Source organism: Echinops telfairi, unplaced genomic scaffold (assembly GCF_000313985.2).
Source record: "Echinops telfairi isolate 266 unplaced genomic scaffold, ASM31398v2 ScPeMD7_7468;HRSCAF=8506_1, whole genome shotgun sequence".
In the NCBI taxonomy this organism is placed as follows: Eukaryota; Metazoa; Chordata; class Mammalia; order Afrosoricida; family Tenrecidae; genus Echinops; species Echinops telfairi.
Genome location: NW_022111370.1, coordinates 9,267,604 through 9,285,984, shown reverse-complemented (window position 1 = coordinate 9,285,984; position 18,381 = coordinate 9,267,604). Strand labels below are relative to the sequence as shown.

Here is an 18,381-nt window from a genome sequence, read left to right as displayed (position 1 = left end):
GCCAATGTGCTCGTACATAGGCAGTGGAATAAATGAGATTTTAATGCATGTTCCAAAATTAATGGAGCTGAAAGATCACCGTGAATGAAGTAAGCCAGTCACAAAAGGACAAATACTGTACAAACTCATTGAGAAATTAAATGAGATAAAGAAAAGAAAATGTATGAATAATAAAGTTTTCTAGTGTTTACCAGGGATAAGGTAGTGATTATAAAGGAATGGAGGTTAGTGGTGACCCCTAGGAGTCAAAGGGTTTATACTGATGGGATGCATCAACTCAGAAAAAGAGCATGAGGATGATTATACAACTCAAAGGACTGCATCTGTGTACTGAAAGGCACAGGCGTGGCTGAACATCTTACTATGCATATTCTCAACAACAACAAAACCAAATGAATAAGATTATTTTTTAAAAGATAATAGAATGTTGATACTGAAAACAGCCACATCAGAACTAGAGTTAGGGTCCAAATACACCTCACATATGGAGAAATGGATGCAACTAAATTAACTAAAACTTGGAACCAATATACAAACCCAATTGGGGTAACACAGCTGCAAAACACAAGAGTAACAGGTAACCTTTTAAAAAATAGGCTGAAAACAAACCTCTCAATTTAATGATCACCTTTTCTGAAAAATAATTCTTTTACTTACAAGGAAAAATCCTACAAATGTCCATGCTTTTCTCTGCATCACACCCCCTAGGTCATAACATGTGCATGTCTGTTTTCCAATCCCAACAGAGATTATGTGATCTGGCATTATTTCATGAGCCTGTCAAAGCACTTGGCAAACATGTTGCCCAGTATTATATCTACTGCCTGAATGAGTAAATTAATGAATGGCTCCATGAAAGAGATAATAGGACAAAGTTTAGAGCACAGAGTGTACAGGAGAGGGAGGGGAGGGGTTACTGGCTGAAGCTACAAGACTCCCTATAACCTGGTCTCAGGAATTAAATGCATAGCTATACCCACTGCAGACTGTTGTTCAGAAACATAGTTCTGAAGCTACAAGACTCCCTATAACCTGGCTGAAGCTACAGACACCCTATAACCTGGTCTTAGAAATTAAATGCATAGCTACAACCACTGCAGACTCTTGTTCAGAAACATAGTTCCAACATCAGACAGACACAAAGGGAGAAGAGTATACACAGGCGAGGTTACTGGGAGGGAGGAACCCCAGGGACCCTCTTTAGAAACTGTTTGCTGAAGTTCCTGTACCTGTAATTGACAGTATGGCCCTGATCTGATGATTCAGAATGTATGAAACTTTTTACACTTATTCATATCTTGTCTCTATTGCTTCTTCTCAGCTCTGCATTTGTGGCCATAGGGAGTATATTAATAAATGTATGTGGCTATCTTCTGATAAATTGTAATATACCAAAAACAGTGGAGTAGATTTCACTCATAGGATGCCATTTGTCAAACTGAAAATTTCGAGGTACTTGGAGTTTCCTGTCAAAAATCAAAAGATATATGTGTGTGTGCATCTATGTATATATGTCTGTGTGTTTAAATATGTATTTTTAAAACAACTAGATCACTAACATGAGTTAATTCAGACTCATAGTGAGCTGAGAGGACAGAGTAGAACTGCCCCTTGGGTTTCTGAGGCTTAAACCTCTACAGAAACAGTGTCGACTTTCACACTCAGAGGAACTGATGGGTTGAAAGCATGCTCCTTGTTGTAAGTGGCTCAATCCTGTGGTTTACTGTGCCACCAAGGCTCCTGAAATACACAAAGATACACTCATATCACGATGGAAAACCTATAGCAACAGGAACAAAAGCAATGGGAACAGTGGCAAGGACACAACCATAAGAGAACAGCACAAACAATAAATGTTTCCGACGCCTACTGGTGTCAATTCACTCTTTTAAAATACGACTTCCAAAGGCAAAATCTAAATAGTTATAACCACAGTCAGAGGTGTCATCGATGATAGATATTTTGTGCTGTGCAGAACTATAAATAATAGAATAATGGTGGCATTATTTCATATCCACGATTCTTCCAGTCTATCTGCTTTCAATTTATAATTCTGCATGATTTCAGACAGTGTATTATCTAAAAGTGGCATTACGGCTGGAACACTGCCCACCCCACTGCGGGGCTGTCAATACTAGGGAAGAAGCATGAGGTCCCCGATTTTGAGGGGCTGTACAAAGGTTCTTTTTGTGAAATGTAAACTACCCTCTATCAATCAATTCTAATGAAACAGACATTTATTTTCATCAGGTTCTACTCACAGAATAGGTTTGTATTTTGGATGAGGAGGAAAACAAGTGACTAGTCCCAAAGAACAAGGATATTGTGAAAGTGTCTCCACCGGGAACTTCATGACCTGGAGGAATTTGTTATTTCTTCTGATCTCTCATATTGTCTGAGTCATATTCTGCAGGCTTGGGTGTGAAGAACCTGCAGTGCAAAGCAGTGATTTTCCAAGAGCATTTGCAATAACACAAAGCTATAAACCAGAGCACATACAGCAATTGATGTTAGTGCTTTATCCTGAGATGACTAATTCCATAGAGAGTATCTTAACTTTTCTAATGCACAGTTAAGTAAATGCGTTAATGATAGGCTAAATAAGTTATATTAATTCACTTGTGCTCAAATTCAGACTCTCATACTATTCTTATATCATTTTCCATTCTCTCAAGCCCTCTAAATCAACTTGATTCAGACCCACAGCAATCCTATAGTCAAGGTAGAACTTCCCCATTGGGTTTACAAGACTGTAACTCTTTATGGCAGTAAAAAGCCTCCTCTTTCACATGATGAACAGCTAGTAGGTTTCGAACCATTATGGCACCCGGGCTTCAAGTTTAGGCTTAATTGTTAACAAGTGCACAAGAGAAAAAAATATGACCTTGAGTATCTCCCATCTAAATGTAAAGACAGTCTGAAGAAGAGAAAGAGGGACCAGTCCATGGAGCAGAACATCATGCCTGGTAAAGCAGAGTGAGTGAGAAAGAGGAAATCTCTTGGGGAGATAGATAGAAAAAGCACTAGTAACAATGGGCTCAAACATAACAGTGAAGATGGAGAGAATGGAGCAGGAGCAGGCAGCGTTTCCTTCCGTTGTATACAGCGTGGCTATTTGCTCCAACTTGTTTCCTCTAACTCTTGGCTATCTTATTCCAACAGAACGAAACATTGTCTAGTCCTGCATCATCCTTACCATTCCTAGCTGTTTGAGACCATCCTTGTGATTATTGCCAATCCATCCCATGACAGGTCTCCAATGTCTTTGTGGGTCTTCTACCTCCCAGATGTCATGTACTCCTCGAATGATTATCGCTCCTGATGTCATTCAATAGAGTGAGTTAGACACTGTTCTACTTTGATTCATGTCGTCTCGCTGGCATAATTGGACTACTTTATATGGAAACTGAATTCCACGAAGGCAAGTTTCTCTTTGCAGAAATAGTGTCAAGCCTCTATTTCTATGGCATATGTAACTTTTCCCATTGGTCATAGCAAGTAAAGAGGATAAGCATAGGGTGAACGTGGAGGTGGTTTACACAAGGTTGTGAATACCAGGCAATGTAATTAATTGAGGTTAATTATTGTTTTAGTCCCCTATAGTAGCTATGAAAACACTATGGGGAAGTGTCTGAACTCATTACCTACAATAGCAGGGTAGAGAAGCAGCAGCAGCTTCAACCCAAGGTTAATTCCTATGACATGGAGCTCAGAAATGCCTTTAGTCCCAAAACTTTTGGAGGGACTTAATACATACATCATTGGGATTTAATACATACATCATATCATTCCATAGTTCAGTCACATCAACTAGAATTTTGCAATCAGTGGACTCCTTGACATCATCTCCCTGTGTTTTTATCCCAATTGGGATATCAACTGTTTTCCCCCACAGCGCTCTAAATTTCTCTGTAGGGTGTGATGATTTGATGCAATGGCCACACAGAACTCATAGGTAGTATTTAGTTATGGGATTACTGGGGAGGTAACAGGTGAAAATTCAAGATCATAAACACAGGTTACAGCCGTTGATCAAAACCGTCACCTCTCTATCATGCCCACAAGCATGTCTCTGGCTGGCCCTTGGCCTTTCAGCCACATCACTCATTGGCATCAGCCCTGGCAAGTGTTATAAAGCTATTCTAGTCCTGCCAATTGTATGCCCAGGTGTATCTCACTTTGCCAATAGGCTCTGGCCTGCAGGCACCAAGCTCTAACTCTATGGGTTGGCAAACTTAGCTCCCAGACAAATGCCTAGAGGGTCTCTTCCAGCAAGCCTCCTGCCTGATGTTTCTTAGTTTCATATCTCAGTGGATTTCAAATCATACCACATTATTGTCTGCCAGTCTGCTGTTTAGCTGCTTCTATTGCTTCTTCTGCTTTGCATTTATTTGTACTTTGAATATGTTCTCAGGAGAGAGCAGTCCCTGGAGAAGGACACCGTGCTTGGTAAAGTGGAGGGCCAGGGAAAAGAGGAAGGGCCTGAGCAAGATGGCTTGACATTGTGGCTGCAAGATTGGGCTCCAGTGTAGGGACAATTGTGAGCATGATGCAGAAACTGGCAATGTTCTGTTGTGTTGTACTTAGGGTCGCTATGAGTTGGAAGTGATCATGACAACAACAACCTCTACTGCTGCTCCTCTGCCACTGTTTCTTGCCATCTGTTTCCATCTCTTGTGGCACAGTTCTCCATCTCAGGTCGAGGAGGCTCAGTGCAGGGATCTGAGGTCCAAATGCTGTGTTGCACTATTAACTATTCTTTCTTGATGGTAGTGTTCTACCTTTAGAGGACTCATTTGAAGACCAGTATAATGGCAATACTGACCAATCCCCATGTTAGTATCCCATACATCTTATTTACATTGTCCCACTCCCAACAGAATAACAGAATGCCATGACCACTATTTACATCACTACCAAGGTATACCATCCTTTCAGTTGGTGATAAGCACCTCACATTCGAATAACCCTATCCTGTCATTTGGAGATAGTACCAAACTTTGTAACTAGAAGAACCAGACCAAGTACATCACCACGTTTCAGTAGGTGATAGCATTAAAAATGAAACCAACCATCTTTACCCATTATTCACCTCTGTGTAATTCCTCTCAGATACAATTTGATTGAAATGGATCAAACATGCCCAGAAAAGCTACACCCTCCTTGCCATCAATTGTAGACCCCTTTCTATGACCCTGTACCCATCGTTATTGGTACACTGTGTACCTCCCCACCTCCTCCCTTCCCATAACCACAAGGGACCATTCTTCCAGTTGTTCTCTCCTTAAGATTTCCTATCCTAACTATCTTGAATAGCTAATCAACCACCGCCCCCCAAAATAAATAAAAATGGGGAACAACAGATAGTCATTTCTAACAGGGATCCCAACAAAGTGTAGATGATGTTATATATAAAGACGGTGGTGTTATAAACCATCAGCCCAGTCCCCATTACTTTCAGTGTTACGTATCGGGGTCCCACTTCCCTCACACGACATACTCCCTTTTAGCCTTCAGCATTCGTGTCGGAAAGGTGTGCATCCTAAAAGTCCCCCTTACTATTCCTGCAGGGTGCCAAGTGTTGTCCCTTGAGTCCCAAGTCTACCATCAGGATTCCTCAGGGACTTTTGGTTTTGCTCCCATCACTGGTCTGTGGCACTCTCCTCTTGATTTGATTCTAGGTGGATAGGTCAGACCATGAGGCAGGAGGAAAAAAGAAAAAGAGAAAAGAATAAATTATATACAAATATATACTTATTTGTTTATATATGTATGCATATGTATGCAAATGCAATAAGGAAGCAGATGGACTTTGGGCCTCTACTTAAATTTTACCTCAGTATAAAAATGGTTTGTTCTAACAATCTGAAATTGTATGTTATTCACTTTCCTGACAAAATGGGTGCTTAAGCAAACGTGAGGAAGAAAGCTGATGGTGCTTGGCTATTAAAAGTGATAGGATCTGTAGTCTTAAAGGCTTGTAGTTAAACAAGCAGCCTTCTAGAAGGGAAGCAACAAAACCCACATGAAAGTAGCATACCAGCCTGTGTGATCATGATGTGTTGATGGGAAAACATATCAGAAGTTCAAAAATAAGCAACCAAATCTGTGTGAAGGGGCATGGACGTAGTGGAGACCCCTAAACCACCTGTAAGATAATTGGACAGTCCCTCTCAGAAGGGCCACACAGAAGGGATGTTAAATCCAGGGTGTGGTATAGCACTGTGAACCACAGAACTATCCTCTAGTTACCTAATATTTCCTCCCCTTACTATTATGGTTTTTATTGGTTTTACCTCTTTAGTCAAATGAGGTAAATTAGTGTATGTTATTTTGTATATTTAAGAGCATTTGGTACATGAAAGCCAAGGTAGATAACTCTTCAGAAACAGCAACAGGAATAATGATTCGTGGTACAGGAAGGGGGTGAGGAGGGGGCATAGTGAATTGATAGCACTGATGACTGAATAACCCCACTCAAGGGGATCGAGCCACAGAATTGTGTATGAATGGATATATTGAATGCGTAACATATGGCACACACACAAAAAGTTCTTGTGGGAAGTGTGGGGTGGGAGGAGATAAAGGGGGGCTGACATCAAGGAGGTCAAGAAGAAAGAAATGTTTTGAAACTAATTGTGGTAGGAAGAACACTTTAAGAGGGACATTTTATCCCTCTTAAAGTGGTCCTTAGGTCTAATGATTGTTTGCCACTGTGCTTGCAATTGTGGTAGCAATTGTACAACACTACTTGAGGTGATGGAACTCTGGAATGGTTTGATACCTGTAAGTGCTCCCATTAAAAGGATTAATAAAAAAATCAAAAAAAACCCCACAAAAACAACTTATCACTCACACACAAACCCACACACATTTCCCTTAAGGAGTTAGGAGCAAAACTTACCCCTGGGCTCAAAAGATATACAACGTCAATATCCTTTCCAAGACATTACCCAATTGCGACAGGCTGAAAGCAGCCTTTTTTTATATAACTGAGCATCTCTCTCAACTAGGCGATCAGCAATATTTAGCTTTACAGTACAAGTGGTCATATGACATTGACCTTTTTTCGATGCTGGCATCAATGTTGTTTTTCCTTTATTTGGGGCCATTGTTTTCAAAACACAGAAATGAAACGCCAACTCATTTTACATCGGCCACTAAACAGCCATCAGACAACAATGACTCTTGATTGACCTCATTAGGGAGGATTTCACCCAATGAACCACAGGTGAAGGGTTCTCAATCCCATTAGCCTAGGGACATTTTATCCCTCTTAAGGTGGTCCTGAGGTCTAATGATTGTTTGTCACTGTGCTTCAGCGCCATTAAATATATACACTTCTTTGTCAATATGAGCAAAAGTAAGTCTGTAAGTGCTGCCTCTTCCCGGTCTACTGAAGATTATAAAGCTGAGCTGAATAGGGGGAAAATTTACTCTGGAGGAGATTGATGAGAGGTAAGTACACCAATTGTCACATAATAATGTCTGATGATTTATTCAACACACCTTGATCGACAGGGTTGGACACTGATGATTCATAAATGGGACTGCATGATCAGCATTGACAGGTGTAAAAAATATTTTCACATAAAGAGGGGTCTGTAGGGTAGGACGATGACTTATCTGAGGTTGGGAATGAGGAAACTGAAATCCCAAATCTGGCTTCTTCAACCAATCACTGTTTGACTTTGACTAATTAACAATATCCATTCAGAATATCCACTTAAAGAGGCCAATCAAAGCAAAAGGGCCATCATTGCAGGCCCACCTTTTATTACAGGTGTCACCACTCCATATTTATATTCTTAAAAGATTGTTAGTTTTGTTTCTGCTTCATAGGTAAGTAAACGGGTGGCCAGTGCTATTTAAAACCACACAGAACAGTATTCCACTAGCAAACGGCAATGATGGAACTGGATCCCACATTTGGTCTAACTCTGTGCCCGCCCATGTTCATTACATCACCATTTCTCTTCTCCCTGGGTTGCAGATGATTCAGGGCTAATTGTAAGTCTGGTTTAGTGGTTGCTAGTTCTTATCTAGTCAACATTAATTCATGGTCACTCCAACTATGGCGACCCTGTCTACAAGGAACACAATGTTGCCCTATCCTGTACCATCTTCATGACTCTCAGTGTGCTGGCTTCATTCTTATAGCCATGATGTAGTCTCAGTGGCTCCCAATTTAGAAGGCTCCTCTTGTAGCGTTCTGTCAGCACCAGTCAGTTGAAGGCCTTTACTGACTAATTTTTGGAAGTATATTGTCAGGCATGTCTTCCTAGATTATCATGAACTGGAAGCTCTGTTAGTACCTCTCCACCAGGGGTGATTCTGCTGATATTAGTATAGCTTCCAGAATCACTGTAACCCACTTAACACCAGTCAGGTAGCACAGTAAACTAACAGCAAGATGGTGGATTTTTCTATTGTTGCTGTATACCACTAAGTGGATCCCAATTCACAACATGTCTACCTGACAGAGTAGAACTTCCCCCACACGATGACCAGGACTGTGATCTTTATGAAAGCAAGCTACCACGTGTGTCCTCTGCAGCAAGACCGGCTGAGTTCAAAATGCTGACTTTTGGGATACAGCCTAACACCTAATCACTGTGCTACCAGGATTCTTTCCTCTACAATAGTAACTGGAAAACCCAATTTTCAATTATTGTATATGTTTCCTATATGAAACTAGAGCTCAACATCTGTTTCTCTTTGCCTCCTACTGTATCTTTTTTAATAGGCTGAATAAGTAAACCTGAAAGAATCACACCTAAGATTCTAGATGCAAATTAGGATTTTACTAATTGGATATTTACAACATTAAGAGGACTGAATGAAATACAGGATATTTTTTTTCATCATAAGTTGTTTCTCAAATCTTTTCTCAGCCCGCCCCCCCCACCTTCTGTGGTTCAAAAGTAGGCAGGACTCCACTATCTGATACCCCATGAACAACTTTTTGAGAATAAGGAGGACTTCATAGCGCCCTATGTGATTATGAAGAACCCTGGCTGTTTTGCTCCTGATCTGTGGCTACAGTGGCCTGCGCTTTACTGTATCGTTCCAGTGATTGCGTCTAAATTCCACACACATCAACAGATAAGCTCCAATAGACGCAGGTAACAGAAGACACAGAAACCAAGCATGACCACTCAGAAGAGAAGAAAAACACAAAAAGTTTCAGGTCCATCATTGGGTCTTATTGAGTAAAGAAATGTGAGCCACCCTATAAATAATGGAGTAAAGTCTTTGGGTCATCCTTTTTAGAGACAACTAAAAATTCTGCTCTTCATTGCTGAGGGAAGGAGTTTTTGTTGATTTATTTTGGTCTTTCTTTTTATAGAAATGTAAAAATATAAATATATTTAATACTATATACTAAGTATAGTATATTTATGGGTGTATATAGAGATTTCTCTGTGCATCAGTTGGGTGGCCATAGATTTAAGTGGATAAATACATGTCCTTGACTGGTTTTTAGGTAAATGGATCATGAAGAACCTTATCTATATCTGAGATATTTGATGCAGGAATAATTATTACTCAATTTTTTATTGTTCCCCAATGTATTTTATCTTTTTCTCCTATAGAAATAAATGTCTTAGCTGAATACTGCTTGCTGTGATTGAACTTTGGAATGATAAGGTATCTGTATTAACTTCCAATTAAAAGAAAAACCTGAAGAACATATAAAGAGGTTCAGGATAGCCAAGATAATGACTTTTATTATAGAGGGTGATGGCTATTTGTCAGCTGCTGCCACCACCTCTTACATCTCAGAAGACTCTAACTCCCTAACTACCGACCCATCATCATGGCCCACCAATTTGCAGCTTCATCCGGACGAGAAGAAGGGACTCTCAGACATTGTCCAGTGCATTGCTGCAAGGAAAAGGGGATCCTGGCTGCAGATGAGTCTGTAAGCACCATGGGAAACTGCCTGCAGAAGTTCAAGGCACAGAACACCGAGGAGATCCTCCAGCAGTTTTGAGAAATGCTCTTCACTGTGGACAATTCCATCAGAGCATCGTGAGCATGATCCTTTTCCATGAGACTCTCTACTTACCAGAAGGACAGGGAAAGCTGTTCAAAACCATCCTCAAGGAACAAGGGATTGTCCTGGGAATCAAGTTAGACCACGGAGCTTTTCCTCTTAGAGCAGGAACAAAGAAACCACCATTGAAGGGCTTGGCAGCCTTTCTGAGCACTGTGCTCAGTACAAAAATGGCAGGGCTGACTTTGGGAAGTGGTGTGCCATGCTGAGGATGGCCAACCAATGTCCGTCCAACCTCGCGATCCAGGAGAACCGCAGCACACTGGCCTGTACGCTCACTTCTGTCAACAGGATGGGTTGGTACCCATGGTGGAACCAGAGGTCATTCCTAATAGAGACCATGACCTGGAACCCTGCCAGGATGCTCATTAGAAGGTCCTGGCTGCTGTCTACAGACCTTGAAGGACCACCATGTTACCTGGAGGTCACTCTTCTTAAGCCAAACATGGTGACTACTGGACATGCCTGCACCAAGAAGTGTACTCCACAGCAAGTGGGTGTACCCCTGCCACAGCTCCTGCAGCTGTTTCTGGAATCTGCTTCTTGTCTAGTGGCATGAGTGAATAGGATGTCATGTTCAATCTCAATGCTATCAACCTTTGCCCTCAATCAAAGCCCTGGAAAGTGAGCTTCTCCAATGGGCAGGCCTGCAGGTCAGTGCACTTGCTGCTTGGAATGTCAAGGCTCCCAACAAGAATACAACCCAGGAGGCCTTGATGAGAAGGGCCCTGGCCAACGGTCAGGCAGCCAAGGGGTGCTATGTTCACATGGGCTCCTCAGTACGGCTGCCACCCAGTCACTTTTCACTGCGTGTTACATCTAATAGGACCTGTGACCGGCCAGTGCTGCACTCTCGCTTCCACATGATTAAAAAGGAACCTTCCAACTGACCCTGGGAGGGAGCGACTTTAGATCATCAATACTGGAAACCCGGTTCCATATTCTTACACACAAGGCAAATCAATTAATCCATTTTTAAAACACACAAGCACAAATACCAAGGATCCGACAAAATTGCACACTTCTCCTTACTTGGAACACTTCTAACTCACCACACCTTAGAGTATTCATCTAAGGAAAATAAAAGTTTATAAAACAAAACAATAAAATGTGTATCACCAGCCTGTGCGATCACAAGGTGTTAAAGGGATGAGATATCAGGCATCATCAGAACAAAAAATCCTATCATTGTGAATGATGGGGAGTGCAGGGTAGAGACCCAAAGCCCATCTGTAGACAACTGGACACCCCCTTACAGAAGGGTCACGGGGAGGAGATGAGCCAGTTGGGATGCAGTATAGCACTGATGAAACATACAACTTTCCTCTAATTCCTAAATGATTTCGCACCCACTATCATGATCCCAATTCTACCTTACAAATCTGGCTAGATCAGAGGATGTACACAGGTACAGATAGGAACTGGAAACACAGGGAATCCAGGGGGGATGATTCCTTCAGGACCAGTGGTGAGAGTGGTGATACTGGGAGGATAGAGGGAGAGTGAGGTAGAAAGGGGAACCGATTATGAGGATCTACATATAACCTCCTCCCTGGTGGACGGACAAGAGAAAAGTGGGTGAAGGGACACATCAGACAGTGTAAGATATGACAAAATAATAATTTGTAAATGATCAAGGGTTCATGCAGGAGGGGGGAGCAGGGAGGGAGGGGGGAAATGAGGAGCTGATGCCAGGGGCTTATGTGGAGAGCAAATGTTTTGAGATTGATGAGGGCAATGAATGTGCAAATGTACTTTACACAATTGATGTATGTATGGATTGTGATAAGAGTTGTATGAGCCCCTAATAAAATGATTTTTTTAAATGTGTATCTTTCCTAGCCTCTCTGGAAACACGTTGCTGCCATTTTACTAGGGGTCAGCCAATGGGCTGTGAGTCACAATGATGTGACTTCCAAGCTGTGCTCTTTCAAGGAAAAGAGTATGTTCTTAGACTGGACTATGGATACGTTGGTGTGCAGCCTCTTGCTATAGAAGAACAGTGACCTTGGAATGAAGAATAGGCAGCTGCTTAACTCTGACATCAATGGGCTAGCACGTTACCTTTGTACCACTTGCCCAGACTCTTATATGGGGGGGAAAAAAGAAACTTTTATCAGGTTTTATTAATTGTATTTTAGAAGCTCAGGGTCAGATCTAAATTACTTTAGTGAAAGGAATACAACTATGAGAAGAAAACATAATTAGCTATTTGCCTATGCCTTAGGAAAGGGTAGAAAAGCATAAAGACACCTGCATTGCCTTGATGACTGTGCAATTGTCCTATGGGTACAAATAAACCATCCTAAAACTTCAACTATACGGGCATTTTGTCTTACAGTGTGCTAGTCAAAGAGAAACCCCTTGGACACGAGCATCCCATTCTCTGATGCATCTTAGCTCCTTTGGGAAATTCATGTGATCTAGTTTCTGAAGTGTCCATGTGACCAATTAGTATGCTTTGAATAATTTCTTTAATAAGGACTATGACAAAATTGGTTCTGATGAGACAGAGGTTAGAGATGGCCCAAATGATGAACTTTTCCAAACTGCTCTACCACTCCATTTTTAATTCTGTCTCCCCTCAGTGCTTTGTCTCTCATCGTGGGGTTGGATAATTTACTGGTTCTGGATCTTCAGCTGATCCTGGGCATGGGCTTCAGGGTTTTTGTGAAGACCACATATGATAATTTCCATCAAAGCTACATCATCTCAGCCAAAATAGTTAGGAACAAGAGGAGTCCATATAGGAAAATTAGAACTTTGTGGTCGTGGCTTCTGAGTTTGTGGACCATTTGAGCAGAACACAGTCATCACCCTGGGTGGTTGAAGAGAGCTGGTAGCCACAGGAACAGCGGTGGTATCAGGCAGCTGGAGGCTGTAAGTTGTAATGCAAACGCTATTTTTGAGCTGATCGCTGGAGGTCATTGCTGGGTTCTTCCCAAGTACTACTGAAGCTGGAAGCCATTGGAACTTTTTGGCCTGAATTTCCAGTCTCAGCAGCTAAAGTCTAATTAATAATCCAGACTTCTTGGCACTAGAAGTGCAGGACAAAATAAACAAATAAATAAAGTGAAGGTTTACTCTAGAAAAAATCTTCTTCAAATAGTTTCTTTTCAAGAAAGATCATTTATTTGACAGTAACAGACGTTGCCCTTTCCTCCTTTCCTCCTGCTTTAAATCTGAATGACACATCTGGAGGTGCAGCAGGTGTTCCTACATAAAGAGGGAATACTCACAAAACGAATGTCAACAGGCTTTCGTGGGGGACCAGCCTCCCCACAACGAATGGGTCCAAGGGGCGGTTGTGTAATTGAGGGGTAAATTAAAGAGACATCAGACAAGATAAAGCATGCAAGGACTCACCTCTTCCTGATGACCAGAACCAGAATGAGATGGTGTTTTATTGACTCACAGATTTATATAATCTTGGGCAAGCAAGCCACAGTAAGCTCATATATAATAGGAAGGGGTTGTACAAGAGGCATACCTGTAACAGGAGGGGGATGGGCTGGGGGTACACATGCAATAGGAAGGGGAGGTACTAGAGGCATACAAGTGACAGGAAGGCACAAACAGAACAAGATAGGTGGGCTCTAGAGTCAAGATGGCAGCCTACTCTTGGTCATCTCTGAGCTGGCTTGAACCTTAGGTGTCTTTGAGCGCTTCTCCAGGGGAATAATCTATGAACCTCATCAGAAGGCAGTGGCCCTACTTAGGGTGGAACTGACAATAGGGTTCAATTGCTCTTGATGGCAGACAACCTTAGGCAGATAGCCTTCAAGCCATTGACCTTCAAGAGCATAGTGAGTGACCATGTGTTTGCAAACAGCACCTTAAATTTGGCATTTTTATGGTGGGGAGGGAATTAAGGGAAATATCTGTTACTTAAGGGAAGGTGAATGGGCTGCATCTCCAACCCACAAACACGAAGTTTTCCTTCACAGGAGCCCTGGCCTCCCAGACTCCTTAGCATATGAATGTTGAGAGTGTGTCCGCATACAGTGTATGCCATACACACTCTTCCTGGTGTTGAGTTTCCCACAAGCCTAAGGAGAGAAGGAGATGCAAAAGGCCTGAGTCCACTCAATCACTTCACCATCCCTCTGTGGCTTAGTGTGGAATGTCTCAAAATGCCAGAAACGCCTTATTTCCTTAAACCAGTTTTCTTTTCTGTTATTGTTATTGTAAATGGTGACAATAAAGAGCCCTGGTGGCATTATAGGTTAGGCATTGAGCTGCTAATCACAAGGTCAGCAGTGCAAATCCACCAGCAGCTCCACAAGAGAGAAAGGAGGCTGTTTGCCTCTTTAAAATGTTTTGGAACCTCTCTATGGGGTTGCTGTGATTGAGAAAGACATCATGCATGGTAAAAGTGGAATAGCAGTGAAAAGGGGGGAAACCCTCAACAAGATAGATTGACGGGTGACTGTAGCTACGGACTCAAAGTTGTGGGAGTATGAGAATAGTACAGGAGCTGACCATGTCTCCTCTGTTGTGCATCAGGTCCCCACGAATCAGAACCAAATCAATGGCAGCCAATAACATGAATCATAATCAACTCCGTGTTAGCGGGTTTGTTTTGGGTTGGATTGGTCACACAAATGTGCATATTCACCTATTATGTGAATAGTAGGTACTCTTGGGAGAAAATGGGGCTTTCTATTCCCCTAAAGAGTAACAGTCTCAGAATATAGTTCTACGCTGTCCTATAGGGTTGCTATGAGTCCTCACTGACTTTACAGTGAATGCGTATATACTCTCATGATTTCCATGGGCACCACTTAAGCCTGGATGATGTAGCTCACCACTGGTCTGAGGCTGACGTTTCCTATAACCTTACTGTTGGAGAATAGAGCTGATGTAACACGCTAGCAATCACCATGGAAATCGGTGTGTTCTTTTCTGAGAGTTCACACTAATTCCAACCAGCTGGGAATCCAAATCAGGGAGAGAGAGCCCTACTGATCAGAAAGCAAAGATTATGAGAGAAGAACATAATGGTCTCTACAAATCATTTACCAGTGAGTGGATTCTAATTTATGGAGACACCATATAGGGCAGAATAGAATTGGGCTTCATAAGGTTTGTGGAATTTTAGAAGTAGGTCACCAGGCCGGCCCTGTGAGTAAACTCTGAATCAAGAGTAAAGTCACCAATAATTCAGTAACAGGTGAGTCCTTAAGCCTGTATGCAACGCAAAGACTCTTCTGGATGTTTGTTTGAGAGTGAGTCATCTGGGTTTAAAGAATATCCTCAACAAAGACAGGCCACATTTGATGAACTGAGTCTAACATGTTTGGCAAGAATTAAAGGACATGTGTGCCTACCACACATAGAGCACATGACCAAATTCAATTTAAAGACAGATTAAGGAATGCCTTCATTCACGATCCATCTGGGAATGACCTGTAGTGATCTTGCAAATCTAGGCTTTGTTTCCTTTGCTGTTTTTCATTTGTGTCCTACTTTGTGATGGTTACATTTCCTCGTTAGGTCCATTGTCAGACATTGAATTGTTGGAATACTCACTCTTACACCTGGGGAGGTAATCCTGTTGAGACATAGACTTTTCTTTATGAATGAGGGCAGAGCTGTGTGGAATGTCATCTGAACCCAATCCCTTAGGAGTTGTGAAAAGAGAGGATCACAAAGGGAGACAGGAGCGTCGAGGGAAGACAGATAGCTTGTGAGGATCACCTGTAAAACAAGCCACCAAGGAAATCTTGAACTCCTAACTGGGAAGAAATGGACCAAGGTAACCAGCATTCGTAGTCTGTTCTTCAGTCCGGAAGCGCCACTGAAGCCTGTTCTCTTTAGGGGCCCCTGCCACCAGTGGAAATACAGTGACATAATTTCCAGCATCATATCAACACAGAAGCCACCACAGGAGAACAAACTGAGAGACAATATGGAAGGTGGTTCAAATCAACTCGCTCCCCCACCGAAGAAAGGTGCATATATCTGTGCCCATAAAGACGGACAGTCTCAGAAACTCGATCCGGGCTCAGGAAGAGTCAGATCCGACTTGGTGGCAGTGGGTGTTGAGGTCTGCTTGTTCGAGTGGCCATTCTCTTGCTTTTCCAGGTCGAGAGCCTCCATGGGACAGTGGCCTTTTCCCAGCAAATGCTTCATGAAATCGAAATGCCTTCCGCTGACATTTTCAAGAATACAATTGCCTGAGGTGCCCAGCCCATAATTTGGACACTCCTATAATTTGGAGCTATTGGCCGCCCTTCAGAGAATGGTGTGCTATTTTCAGTGCGGCTTATTTTCAGAGGGAGAAACCTGCATAACCCTACGATTTAAGAGCACTCCAGCTTGCTCGTTCAGAGAATAATTCTTTCCTGATCATTTCATCTCCAAGCTTTCACTTTGGGGGAGGCAATCACATTTTGTTACCTCTATCTCTTTGGAAGTTTCTTGCTATTTCAATTTATTTGAATCCATTTAAACAACGATTAAAAGAAAAGCAAAGAAAAGCTCTTTTGTATAAATTTAATTCCAATTGCTCCAACTCCCCTGCCATCCTCTGACTGAAATTTAAAGCTCTTTCCAAACTGGCATGTTTAAGAGGTGATAATTTACTTGACAGCTGGAGAAACTGGGATCATTAAAGGGAAAATAATTAACATTATTTTTAATGCAACCTAGCTATTCTCTGTGTTTTCAGAACAGTCGAGAATGAGGCACGCGCTTGGGTGTTTCTGCAGTCTCCTTTCCGTAGCTTCCTTACTGCAGAGCTAAGGATTCAATTTATCCGGCTATTTAGTCAATACATGGTCATTGAGCATCTGTTATCTGTCAGACCTCACACTAAGTCTTGGAGACCAAAACATGAATAGGCGATGAGCTTACTTTTCTTATATCTTCATGGAACAAGGTCATACTGAAGTAGCCAAAAGGAACAGAATGAAGGAAAGTAGAAAGACATTATGCAATACAAGCAGAGAAAAAAGAAAACGCAGAAGATAATCGAAAGGCTGTGGATAAACAGAGGAAGAAAATGAATTAAGGACGGAGGAGGATAAAACAGGGTTGAAGAAACAGTAGCAGAAAGAAGATATGAAAATGCAGTAGCATTGAAATTTATGTTTCACCATTTTCATATGCTTGCAGGTAATTTTCAGCATTTTCTATAATTCAAGTAACTTGGCAATAAGCTCTCTAGTTCCACTGCTGTCAGCAAAAAAAAAAAAAATCTTATTTTAAGGTTATCTGTCTCTTCCTATTAAAATCATAGACTCTCCTCAGGTTAATTTGGTCTATTCATGATTCCTCCCCACCCCCACTCAGTCCTCCCCTCCCCATGTATCTGTTTATTTCTCTCGGAGTGTTATTTTGGCCTAATAGGAAGCTGATATAAGATCAGCAATGCAGGTCTCTGGTTGGAGTCTCAGATTTCTGGTAGCTGCTGGGCTCTGCTAATGAGATGCGCGCGCCCTTGCAGGAATAGTGGCCTCCAGTCTTCAAAGTTCTCCATGCTGGGCAGACTGAAGACTCCAAAGATACCCACATCCCAAAACCCAGAACCTGTGAACATGTTATTGCACAGAGAAAGGTAGTAAAATCGCAAAGCAGCCTTCAATGGGGAGATTGTCCTGGATTAGTTGAGGTGGTACTATCTAATTTCATTATATAGGAACCCTAATGGTATAGTGGTTAAGAGTTCGGACTTTGAACCACAAGGTCAGTAATTCAAAATTGCCAACCACTCTTTGGGGGGAAATGGGGTTTTATAGTCATGAAAAGAGTTACAGTCTCAGAAACCCATAGGGCCAATTCTACCCTGTCTCGGTGAGTTAGAATGGCCTCAATGGCAGTGAGTTGTTTGCTTGTTTTAATCTAATTAAGCTGTCACTTTTTGCCTCCACTGAGTCAGCTGTCACTCATGGAAAGCGTATACTCATCAGAACAACAATATTGCCTGGTCTTGCCCAGTCTTCATGATGACTAATGAAACTGAGCCTATGGTGGTATTGTGTCGATCCATTTTATGCAGGGTTTCCCTCTTTCATGCTGACCCTCCTTTTTATCAAGCATAGTTGACTTGGCCAAGGGAAGAAAGACCAAGTCTTGCTATCCTTGTTTCCTACAAGCATAAATGCTTATTCTTTTTCCAGGACTTATTTGTTAGTTACATGCGTGTTTAAAAGTGACAGGAAAGGGGTCAGTTTACAGGAAGAACATTATTTGCCATTCCTGGTTTTGAAAATGGATGAAAGGGGCCATGCGCCAAGAAATAAAGCTTCCCTTCAAGTAACGGCCCTTAGTTGGCAGTCAGCATCGACAAAGGATCTCGGTCCTATAACAAGAAAGAA

General features: G+C 41.9%; 1 pseudogene; it reads left to right on the top strand.

Moving 5' to 3' along the window:
- Positions 1 to 9,722: 9,722 nt before the first annotated feature.
- LOC101648062 lies at positions 9,723 to 10,883 on the top strand (annotated as a pseudogene).
- The last annotated feature ends 7,498 nt before the right edge of the window (positions 10,884 to 18,381 follow it).